Below are 13,269 nucleotides of genomic sequence, written 5' to 3' on the forward strand. Positions count from 1 at the left end.
AATCAATATTTAAAAGGAGGGACACGGAGGGGGAAGGAATCTTAGGGCTCCATCGGGAAAGGAATCCATGCTTAAATTTCCTAGGGTTTATCACATGGGACGAATTCCACAGCAGAAAACTAAATTTAAATGAAAAACAACCTATTTCAGATGGTGTTTGGAGTTACCTGAACAGAAAGTTGAGAAGAAACACGCATTTGAGAGATGTTTTCAGATGGCGTTTGCGAACATAACCCGAATGCAAAGTCACTAAATTCTGAAAGTACAAAGGAGCTTTCTGCTTGGATTATTTTTATGTATTTCTCTTTCACACCAATGAATCTGAAAAACACACACGGATCTTAAAATCTCATTTCTGCATGGGATTTACCAGTTCACCTTCCGTGTGATAAACTCCCTCCTCTGCTCAGGTGCCACAACAAACTACAACTCCAAGTATTCCTAGCCTTGAGCCACGGCAATGGAGGTGCTGTCAAACCAAATTATCTGCAGTGCAGTGAGGCCAAGGTTGCTTCCACCTTCCCTTTTGGTACTAAGGCAGATAAAACCATCTTTTCCAGATGTTTCAGGTTACAGTGCCCACACTGTCACTAGGATGAATTATTGGAGTTATCATCTAAAAAAGGAACTGTTCCCCAGCTCTGCCAGCCTATTGAGAATCAAACTCTTAACGCAGAAACTGTGGGCTTTCCAGATTTTTGGACTAAAAATCCAAAAATTCTTACCATGGGCACAATTTGGGTTGAGGCGAATGGGGAGTCGCAGGCCAAACATCTGGAGGTTCAAAGGTTCTCCATCCCTTCTCTTATGATGATTCTATGTTTTGGCAAAGTCCATCCCTGGGGCCATTGTGGGCTTCAAGAGGTTTTTTTTGTGGTACATAGTCTCCAGAATATCCTTTTCTGGCCAAAGTAAATTCCTTTCCCAGAGAGACAATTCACTTCTAAATAGCTTGCAAGGACCCTGGCATATTAAAATCACCAACCAACCAATCAATCAACCAATCAAGCAGCAGAAACAAGCTTGCTCCCTCCTCAGTATGACATCCCTTCAAATATTTGAACAGGGTGATATGATAGCCCGTTCAATATTTGAAGGGTGTCATATTGAGGAGGGAGCAAGCTGTTTTCTGCTGTCCAGAGACTAGGTCCCGAAGCAATGGATGCAAACTGCAGGAAAAGAGATTCCCACCTCAACCTTAGGAGGAACTTCCTGACAGTAAGGGCTGTTCGACAGTGGAACACACTTCCTCGGGGTGTTGTTGTAGTGGAGTCTCCTTCCTGGAGGTCTTCAAACGGAGGCTGGATGGCCATCTGTCAGGGATGCTTTGATTGTGATTTCCTGCATGACAGGGGGTGGACTGGATGGCCCCGTGGTCTCTTCCAACTCTTCTTGATTCTATGATTCTATAGTTCGATCTATAGGAGAGGTAGCCAATACCCTATACATGTGTTGTGCTGTGTGCCTTCAAGTCCTTTCCATCCTATGGAGACCTTAAGATGAACCTATCACAGGGTTTTCTTGGTAAGTTTCTTCAGAGAGGGTCTGTCATTGCTATCCATGGAAGCTGAGGAAAGCATGACTTCCAAGGTCACCTAGTGAGTTTCATGGCCAAGCAGAATTCAAAATGACTTGAATGATTAGAAAGCTGGGCCAAAACAAACAAGATGTATTTCAACAAGGGAAATGTAGAATACGCACTTAGACAGGAAAAAAAAAAATGAAAAAACACATTTTAGGATGGGGGACGCTAGCTCTTGGGCCCAGTGCTATTCAGCATCTTTTCAACACTGGATGGAAGAATACAGGACATGCTTATCAAATTTGCAGATGGCACCAAATTAAGAGGAGTGCTAATACCCCAGAGGACAGGTTCAAAATTCAATATCACCTTAATAAATCTACGGAAATTCTGCCGCCTGAGAGGAAGGGAGCACTCCGCCCTCATAAATGCCATCTGCCGGCCTGAGGGAAGGAGACTCCGCCCTCCATAAATGCCATCTGCGTGCCTGAGAGGAAGGAGACTCTGCCCTCCATAGCTGCCATCTGCCGGGCCTGAGAGGAAGGGACTCCGCCCGCCATAACTGCCACTGCGGCCTGAGAGGAAGGAGACTCCGCCTCCATAAATGCCATCTGCCGGCCTGAGAGGAAAGAGGACTCCGCCCTCCATAAATGCCATCTGCCGGCCTGAGAGGAGGAGACTCCGCCCTCCATAACTGCCATCTTCCGGCCTGAGAGGAAGGAGCTCCGCCCTCCATAACTGCCATCTGCCAGCCTGAGAGGAAGGAGACTCCGCCCTCCCCTAAACGCCATCTGCCGGCCTGAGAGGAAGGAGACTCCGCCCTCCATAACTGCCATCTGCCGGCCTGGAGGGAAGGAGACTCCGCCCTCCATAACTGCCATCTGCCGGCCTGAGAGGAAGGGAAGGGACTCCGCCCTCCATAAATGCCATCTGCCGGCCTGAGAGGAGGAGACTCCGCCCTCCCTAACGCCATCTGCCGGCCTGAGAGGAAGGAGACTCCGCCCTCCATTAATGCCATCTGCCGGCCTGAGAGGAAGGAGACTCCGCCCTCCATAAATGCCATCTGCCGGCCTGAGAGGAAGGAGACTCCGCCCTCCATAAATGCGCATCTGCCGGCCTGAGAGGAAGGAGACTCCGGCCCTCCATAGCTGCCATCTGCCGGCCTGAGGGAAGGAGACTCCGCCCTCCCATAAATGCCATCTGCCGGCTGAGAGGGGGACTCCCCCTCCATAACTGCCATCTGCCGGCCCCTAGAGAGGAGGAGGACTCCGCCCTCCATAACTGCCATCCGCCGGCCTGAGAGGAAGGGCTCCGCCTCCATAAACTGCCATCCGCGGCCTGAGAGGAAAGAACTCCGCCCTCCATAAATTGCCATCCGCCGGCCTGGAGGAAGGAACTCCGCCCTCCATAACTGCCATCCGCCGGCCTGAGAGGAAGGAGACTCCGCCCTCCATAAATGCCATCCGCCGCCTGAGAGGAGGATACTCCGCCCCTCCATAAATGCCCTCCGCCGGCCATGAGAGGAAGGAAAAACTCCGCCCTCCATAACTGCCATCCGCCGGGCTGAGAGGAAGGGAGACTCCGCCCTCCATAACTGCCATCCGCCGCCTGAGAGGAAGGAGACTCCCGCCTCCATAACTGCCATCCGCCGGCCTCTGAAGGAAGGAACTCCGCCCTCCATAACTGCCATCCGCGCGGCCTGAGAGGAAGGAGACTCCGCCCTCCATAACTGCCATCCGCCGCCGCTGAGGGAAGGAGACTCCGCCCTCCATAACTGCCATCGGCCTGAGAGGAAGGAGACTCCACTCTCCATAACTGCCATCCGCCGGCCTGAGAGGGAGTTCACCAGGCAGGTCCAGCTCCATCAGGACTAGCCTGGAAGAAGGAAGAGCCCTCCCTCCAATCCATCTGCCTTGGTCCAGGCCTCAGAGGGAGAGAAGAACCACTTGACCTCATCCCCTTTCCCTCCACCATTCCCTTTTCCTTTTGTTTTGTGTCTTTTAGATTGTAAGCCTGAGGCAGGGAACTGTCTGATTAAAAATAATATTGTAAGCCGCCCTGAGAGCCATTAGGGCTGAAGGGCGGGATATAAATACCTAAATAAATAAATATAAATAAAATAAATTAGAAAGCTGGGCCAAAGCTAAAACAAATAAATTTCAACAGTGAAAAATGTAAGGTACTGCACTTAGGTAGGAAAAAACATGAAATTCATAGATATAGGAACAGTGCATGTGAAAGGGATCTAGGAGTCCTAGTAGACCATAAGTTGAACTTGAGACAACAGTGTTATGCGGCAGCTAAAAAGTCAATGTGATTCTAGGTTGCATCAATAGAAGTATAGTGTCTAGACTGAGGGAAGTAATAGTGCTGCTCTATTCTGCCTTGGTCAGACCTCGCCTGGTATACCATGTCCAGTTCTGGGCACCACAATTCAAAAAGGATGTGGACAAGCTAGTGCTTGTCCAAAGAAAGGCAACTAGAATGGTGAAGAATCTGGAAACCATACATTATGAGGAGATATGTAGGGAACTGGGTATGTTTAACCTTGAGAAGAAACATTTCAGAGGTGATATGATAGCCCTTTTAAATATTTAAAGGTGTGCATATTGAGGATGGAGCAAGCTTGTTCTCTGCTACTCCAGAGGCTAGGACATGGAGTACAGGAAAAGAGTTTCCACCTAAACTTTAGGAAGAATTTCCTGACAGTAAGACTGTTTGACAGTGGAACACATTCTTTCCTCAGAGAGTGGTGGAATCTCCTTCCTTGGAGGTCTTTAAACAGAGGCTGGAGGGCCATCTGTCGGAGATGCTTTGATTGAGAGTTCCTGCATGGCAGGGAGTTGGACTGGATGAACCTTGAGATCTCTTCCAACTTTATTCTATGATCCTATCTATTATATTTATTTCTATCTCACTTTTTTCCCTGTTTGGAATTCAAAGCAGCCTACAACAATTTATTTTAAAAATTAAAACTTTAAAAGATCCAAATGTTAAAATGAGATTAAGCAATAAAAAAAAACCCAAATTAAAGCATATATCATTAAATGTAGAGCAATTAGTATATTGTTTTGGTGAGATGGCACCCTCTGCACTTGTCTGCAAAAAAAGAAAGAAAGAAAGAAAGAAACTTCTCTGAGAAGGGAGTTCCAGAGCCTGGGAGCAGCCACTGAGAAGGCCCTCTCCTGTGTTTCCACCAGGTTTACCTGTCTAACTATTCAAAGCAGAAGTGGATACCCAACCACTACTGATTTTTTTGGAGGGGGAACATCAACAGGGAGAGGTAGGAAATACAATTTGTTATTATTGATATTATTATTATTATTATTATTATTATTATTATTATTATTATTATTAGATCTCAGGAGCAGAAAATTGGTCCACCCCTTTGAATGCATTAAAGAGGTATAAAACTTGGATTCCTCCCCTTCCTAATAATTTGTGATTCCTTTTTCTGGAGAAATGAACTGATTTATGGAAAAGCTTAGGTTTTGGAGCAAAACTCCCGATTTTTATCTGTTATGGTTTCTTGTTGGTGTAAGGAGATTTTGACACTGGAGGTCTAAAGGTGCATCTATAGAAATGATGCAGTTTGTCACCCCTTTAACTGCCATGGTTCCATCCTACTGGATCCTGGGATTTGTAGTTTTGTATGGCACCAGCACTCTTTGGCAGAGAAAAATGAAGACCTTGTAAAACGACAAACTCTTGGGTTCCATAGGACGGAGCAGCAGCAGCTAAAGTGGCGTCAAACTGCATTATTTCTACAGTGTAACTGTATTAACAATTTGTGAAAAAATGAATGTAATGGGTTACACTAGACTTCCTTACGTGTTCCACTGACATGTGTATTACCCCCAGTCCCTGTGATCCATTTGAAAAATAAATATTATGGGACTCGCCTTCTTTCCAGCTCAAGGAAATTCCTGATCAATCTTGTTATTCCTGAAGTGGGGCTTGTTTCTCTTAGGAAAGGAAAGAACTGATCCTTTACCCACCAATAATGAATATTTAGACTGGCCGGCCCATCTCCCTGCTAAGCTGCTTAACAAGGGCTGCCTGTTAGATGAAGAAGACATCTCATCTGCCTTAGATTTCATTAATACACCGTAGACATTTTGTGTTGCTTACAGATGGGGAAATCTGTCAGTTTTTCTCTCTCACATTCATCGGTTTGTTGTTTTTTAAAACCTCACATTCTCATTGTGCTGAATATTAAGACATTTGCAATTTGTCTGCCATGGCATCCACAATGGAATAAAATTCTTCCCATTTACTCTGGCCAAAATCAATTGAACAAAAGAAATAATAATAATAATAATAATAATAATAATAATGCTACCACCCAGTGATAACATGCAGGATTCACTATCCAAATGTTATTCATCAGCAGAGAATTCCAAATACTTTGATTTGAATAACATCCTCTTTATTTATAAATTAATATATTATCAGTCTCATAAATAGGGGTCAAATTTTAGTATAACAATCAGTGTAATATTTTCATAATAGTCATAATTAACCATTGGTTTAACCAGGAAGCAATGTTCAGATAGATGAATAGACAAATAGATATAGGCCAGTATTCTGTATCCACTACTTAGTTAAGAATACTTAAGTATATCACCCTGTCTAATAAACTAGGTGGCAGAGTTCTGATTGTGGTAATAGTGGTCCAAAGCACACTATGGAAACGATCCAGTTTGAGACCACTTTAACTGTCCTGGCTCAGTGCTAGGGAATTTTGGAAATTGTAGTTTACTGTGGAGTCTCCTTCCCTAGAGGTCTTTAAACAGAGGCTAGATGGCCATCTGTCAGGGATGCTTTGATTTAGATTTCCTGCATGGCAGAATGGGGCTGGTCTATGTGGCACCAGAGCTCTCTGACAGAGAAGGTTAAATGTCTCGGAGATCTACAGTTTCCAGAATTCCCTAACACTGAGCCAGGGCAGTTAAAGCAGTCTCAGACTGGATTATTTCTGCAGTGTGTTTTGGATCCTTGTCACAATTGTGATTAAGTAGCAATCATGCAGTAGTCTGAGCTTTGGGCTACCATGAAATCCCATCTTGGGAGAAAGGCCAGATATAAATGCCATAAATAAAATGAATAAATAAAATTTGGACTACAACTCTAGAGACCAGGGTTCAAATCTCCGCTTGGCCATGAGAACCTATCGGATGACCTTGGCCAAGCCACACTCTCTCAGCCTCAGAGGAAGGCAAATGCAAAGCGCTTCTGAAAAAAATCCCACCCAAGCAAAAAATGTGAGAAGATTGCCTTAGGGTCGCTATAGGTCAGAAATGATTTGAAAGCACACAACATCAGCAACAGCAAATCTAGATAATTTCTGTATTCATGATCTCTGCTTAGAAACAATTGTGCCATTATTGCCATGAAAATAACTTCTCCATAAACCTACTTCACTGAGCGTCAGCTGTGTGGGGCGAAGGAGGTCTATTCTGCCAGTGACTGGAGCAGGAATCAATGACATTTTTATCAGGATTGGAGAGTTTGGGCCAGAAGAGTTAGTTAAATATACTTAATTAATACTTAGTATTAACTTAGCTAATACCTAACCAAGTAGCTGGGGTAGAATACTGGCCACAAAATACAAGTACATATATATTGGTTACTTTGTTGTAACATTACACTGTTTGGAAAGCAAGGCATATTGCTTGTTTCTCTATTTGCTACCTTTCTATTACTTTGTGTTACTTTGTGGACAGAAAAAAAAACCCATGGATAAGAGGATTGCAGAAAACTTGTGAAAAACTTATCAAAATTCCTCTAAAATACCATTTAAAAGTAGCTTCTGAAAGCAACAGGAAAGCATTAATAGTAAGACTAATAAAGTAACTGCACTCTCACAAGTTACATTATTTTTCAGAGGTGCTTTCATGGCACTCTTATTTCACAAGTAGTAACCACCAGCTTACATCATGAATATTAGAGTGCCAACATGGTGTAGAGCCTTGAGTGCCATATGATAATTCTGGAGACCAGGTTTCAGCCATGGAAACCCACTGGTGACCTTAAGCATATTCCACTATCTCAGCCTCAAAGCAAACCCACCCTGGACAAATCTTCTGTGATAGGGTTGCCTTAGGGTCACCATTAATTGCAAACAACTTGAAGGCACACAACAACAACTAGTTATGTGCAAGCAGTTATTTATAACTTGTTACCTTCAAGGACATGGGGTTTTCTTGGTAAGGTTTATTTAGAAAAGGTTTGCCTTCCCTGAGGCTGAGAACATGTGACTTACTCAAGGCCACCCTGTGGGTTTCATGGCTGAGATCACCATCAAACTCTGGTCTCCAGAGCTGTAGTCCAGTACTCAAACCACTATGCCATGCAGGCTCCCACTAGGAAGATTAATTAATAGGCTCATAGAGTTGAAAGAGACTACAAGAACCATCCAGTCAATCTGACAGACTCCTCTATACAGTGGAGTAGGGCAACCAAAATGGTGAAAGGTTTGGAAACCATGCCCTATGAGGAGAGATTTAGGGAGCTACATATGTTTAATATGGAGAAGAAAAGGTAAAGAGGTGATATGACAGCCCTGTTTAAATATTTGAAGGGATGTCATATTGGGGATGGAACAAGATTGTTTTCTGCTGCTCCAGAGAATAGGACCCAGAACAATGAATGCAAGCAACAGGAAAAGAGATTCCACCTCAACATTAGGAGGAACCTCCTGACAGTAAGGGCTGTTTGGCAGTGGAACACACTTCCTTGGAGTGTGGTGGAGTCTCCTTCTTTGGAGGGTTTTAAACAGAGGGTGGATGGTCATCTGTTGGGGATGTTTTGATTGAGATTATCTGCATGGCAGGGGGTTGGACTGGATGGCCCTTGTGGTATCCTCCAACTCTATGATTCTATGATTCTAACAACAAGGAATGTAAAAGAATACTCACACATTTTTTTAATGCTTGAAGAGAAAGGGGATCTCACCACATTCAGAGACCCTGTCCAGAAAATAGTCAACCACTTTCAAATTTCAAATCTCAGGACTCCTCCTCCTCCTCCTTTTTGCAAAAAAATTATTTCCAAAAAAATTCACCGTATTCTGGGCAAAGACCTTGTTCGTTTTTTTCACAAAAAACACAATTTTTGCACATGTGCTTTTTTCGAACAAATTGGTCTAAAATCAAAACTCCTAAAAGTGGAGAAGAATAATTGGAGAATGCACAAAAATTCTTATTATCTTGCCTAACAGGGAGAAAACTATTGAAATTATCTTTCTTGCATGTTTGAAATCAGCAGGTGAACATTTATATCCCTACCTGGGAGCAAATGTCATTGACAACAGTGGTGTGACCATTTTCTTGAGGACATATCTTGTGCTGAAACAGCCTTTCCCATCATGAAAAATACACTCTTTTTAGTGACCTCTGACCACTAACTCTCTTTTCCATATGGCATCCCAGAGGTACTCTCTCTCTCTCTCTCTCTCTCGTATCACCATCCGCCTACTCCCATGATATCACTTCTGTTGATCTTTAATCCTCCTTATCATTGTCACTTACCTAAAAGTGTGAAAGAGCAGATGGAACTTTAGGGCACAAGGAGAGGGCAGAGAACAGTCCCCTTCACACAGAAAGGCAGAAAGATTGGCAGCAGCATCTTATCTTTACACATCCTTATGTTAGAAAGTCCACAAGGTAGAAGGCTTGGTAATGTTGGAAAAGCCACAGATTTTCTTTTTTAGCACAAACCAAGTTCACATGTTCTTGTCCATCTCTTGCTTTCGCTGTAAGTGACAAGCAGCCATCGACTCTACATACTAACTAGAAGGACTCCCCAGACTCACCGTTAGAAGGTCTTGTAAAGTTATTCTTTCATTCGTTCCTTAATGGGTTTTTCCACCAACATAATAAAACTAAATAGAAGTAGTAGTGTGAAAAAGGAAGTGAGGATTCCATATCGAAGATGAGATCATCTGAAGCTCCCAAAAATTCAACAAACAAGTGAACATGGAGATGGGATGATAAATGCCTACTTTGGAAACACTCTTCATGGTATGTTCTTTCCATCCCATTTATGAAGAAATTTGTGGATTTTAAGTTCTTTTTCAAAACTTGGGTTTTGAAATTCTCAGCCATCTGAATTGGCCAAACATAATACGTTCACAGAAAAAGAAGACTATGTTGTGTACCTGTTATCAGTGTTTTTTGGTCCAAGTGGGAAGCAAGAATTCACTCCAACATTTTGAGGTAGCGTGGTTCCCCCATTTCAGACCTTCTGCCACCTGCTTGCTAAATTAAAGGTGACCCCCAAGGGGATGGAATTCCATAAGTGGGGTGGCACAACTGAGAAGCCCCTCTCCTATGTCCTCCTCTATTGTGTTGCACCTACTGGTGGGACAGATAGGAGGAATCCTTTGCCAGTTCACAGTTCTGAGGCAGGCATATGTATCATCTATCATATTAGCCTTCTTTTCTCCAAGCTAAACATATCCAGCTCCCTTAACTGTTCCTCAAGGAGTTGGTTTCCAGAACTTTCCCCATTTTGAGGCATGTCTCTATGTTTCATTTAAACTGGTTTACACCTGCCCTCACGATGACTTGTCTACAGGCCACCCTAATTCAAGTGCAGACTGGCTTCATGACAGAAGGCCAGTTCCACACCAAATCCTCTCCATCCCAGCCTTGAAACGGATTAAAAATACACACCTTTTGCTCTGGATTTTCCAGGTAGTCATCTATACATACATCCCTCCCTACATACACATTCACATTAGTGTATCTCATAGCTTTCCACTGTCTCAATTTAGCGGGGACGGTTCTGAACCCCTTTGAGGTTCAATTTTTTCAACTGCTTTTAAATCTCCTAGGACACATCTACATGGGCCAATTAAACTGGTTTCCCCCCCACCCTCACTGTGACCTATCTACACCATGCAGGGTCAGATCCACAGTTCAGCTATCTTCATGATGTGAAGCCAGTTCAGCACTGAATCCACCCTATCCCTGGCTAAAATGGTTTTAAAAAATTCACCTTTGACTCCAGATTTTGCAGGGAAATCCAGAGCACTCTGTAGCAATGCTGGGCAGCTGTTTACACATGTCTCCCACCCAACACTGCCAATGAGGGTTCAAAAACATTTTATTAAAATGTAGCTTCCTTGGGATAGGTCTCTTGGACATCACAACAAGGTATCCAGCCATTTGATTGATGCTAGGTGCCTAATTTCTGACCTCAGAGGGAGTGATTTGCACCACCAGTGCTGGTGCTGGGTGACACAGCAGGACATGTGTGTAGGCAGCCACCTAGTGATGCTCTGGAGTGTGGAAATAATGGTGAATTTGGGGAAGAGCCATGGCCAGAATACTCTGGGAGCAGCCTGGAGTATTCTGGCTAGTGTAGACACACCCTTAGTCACTCTCATCTGGACACATTAAAGTCTTGTCTGTGATCTGTGAACAGAAATGCAAGTTACCAAGTAATAAACATGAAGATGTGAACCTGTCCATACCCAACTGGTATGCCATGATGTGGACTGTGCTCCCTATCTCAATATTACAATTTTAGTCATGCCTAGGCAATGTGAAAAGCAATAGCCACCATATTTGGGAAATCTGGAGGAAAGCAATGGTGAATTCATAGAATCATAGAGAACACAAGAGACATCCAGTCCAACCCCCTGCCATGCAGGAACTCTCAAACAAAGCAATAGATCCACTTTCACTTTTCTGGACACTGCCACTACAGCTATTTCCAGGAGCTCTCCCAACAGCAAAGCTCTGTTGGGAATCAATTATTGGCTCAGTGTTCCCATATACCAGAACTACAAATTCTGTGTTTGGACAGAATTTTCCATAGGCAAGAAGCAAAGAGAACTTTCAGAGAAAGCCACAGCCAGTCAACCTCAAACAGTTAATAGCAAATGCTGACTGACATTTACTCAACACCTTTCACCCTCAAATTCCCTCTGCGCCTGACAAATTGTACAAACTGATTACAAACTGATTGCAAACCAGGAGCAGAATCTGCTGCTGATGGCATAATGGTACATCTTTAACTGAGCCTGATTAGCGTCTTCAGCTCTTCCTTATTCAGAATCATTGATCTGTCCTTGAGTTTTATACCATGGACACTTCTTGCCAATCACTGAAATGTAAATTCCATTGAATTGACAGGAACAAAGACCAAATGACCACATTACACTGGGGACCCCCATTTTTGTGTGTCAGGAACACAGGCCCAAAGAATCTTGGGAAATGGATAGGATTTTGTGTTCAGAATATCTGTTTGTAGAGCCTGTGTGCTGTAGATTTGTTTGTTTGTTTGTTTGTTTATTTATGGGATTTATATCCCATGTTTCTCCCAAAATGGGATTCAAGGTGGGTGGCTAAGTCAAGAGAGTTGGCATAACTCCACTGGATCAGGGAGGATATATAGGTGGACAAACTGGGATTTGCCCTATCTTTTGACATCGGGTGGGATGTAATTATTAATTATTATTCAAAAATAAAATTATTGGAGACCACCTTACATAAGGTGATAAAACATCTCATCACACAAGCATCTGACCAGTTACATAAGCATATCTTCCCAACATAATTCCATCATGAACCTTGAAGAGATTGGTAGTGTTTAAGAAAATGGTGTCGCAAGACTTGAGGATGGAGTGCTAGATTTCTAAACCTTCTCTGGTTAAAGGTGCACTATGAAAGGACCACCATATCTGAAAATTCTCACTCTTCAGCAGGGCCAAGAGGTTGATGGGGAAATGTGCTGCCAAAGAAGAAGAAAGAGTAGGAGAGTTATGTCCTGTTTTCATTTGCTTGCAGACACCTCACCTATCAGGAAATGAAAAGTTTCACCTGAAGGCAAGGCCCTGTGAAAGGGACGGGCCACATCTACAAAAGTGTTCTGTTCTGACAGTAGCCTCTTGTTCTGAGCACAGATTCCTCATCATGATGATCAGATATATTGGTACTCCTATGTCTTTCAGGGCATTCCACAACCTTTCATGATTTATGCATAGATATTTCATGATCAATTCTTGTAATGTAGTTACTCATAACATGTTATTTTCAAGGGCTGGACAAAACAGAGACTTCCCAAGCAACGTCATTTCACATTGAGGGTGGTTTATCACAAACTGCTGCCACCCTCGAGAAATAAAGCAGCTTGACCCCACTTTAAATTTAGTGGCTCGATGCAATGCAATTCTGGGATTTGTAGTTCAGTGGGGCACTAGAGGTCTCTGATAGGGAAGGCTAAATATATCATAAAACTGGGTGACTACTCATTTCTCAATAGGATAGAGGTGGGCAACTGAAAGAAAACCCTGTGTGCTTCACTGGCCACCATGAGACCTTGGAGGTTTGTAAAACCTCATACCCAGAGTGCAGCTATCAGAGGGGCAAAGAGAATTAGGACACTACATCCCCAAATAATAATACTACGTCCCCAGAGAACCTTTCTTTTCATTCTCCAAATTTCTAGCATTGCATAAAGTAGACACTGGAATTTGTTCACACTGAGAAGTTTTATATTGGCTGTGTTCACATACTCTTGGTTACTTCACTCTGGGTATCTTTCCTATATTTCTAAAAGTGGAACAGATGTGTTAAGTTACTGCAGTGCTAGAAATCTGAGGACTAATAGGGAAAATCTTGGGGGGATATTCCTATTTGGGGGAGCAGTATCCTTATTTTGCCTCCACATAGCTTTGGTGTGGTGGTGGTGGTATGCCTTCAGGTCATTTCCGACTTACAACAACTCTAAGGTGA

Source organism: Sceloporus undulatus, chromosome 2 (assembly GCF_019175285.1).
Source record: "Sceloporus undulatus isolate JIND9_A2432 ecotype Alabama chromosome 2, SceUnd_v1.1, whole genome shotgun sequence".
Lineage (NCBI taxonomy): Eukaryota > Metazoa > Chordata > Lepidosauria > Squamata > Phrynosomatidae > Sceloporus > Sceloporus undulatus.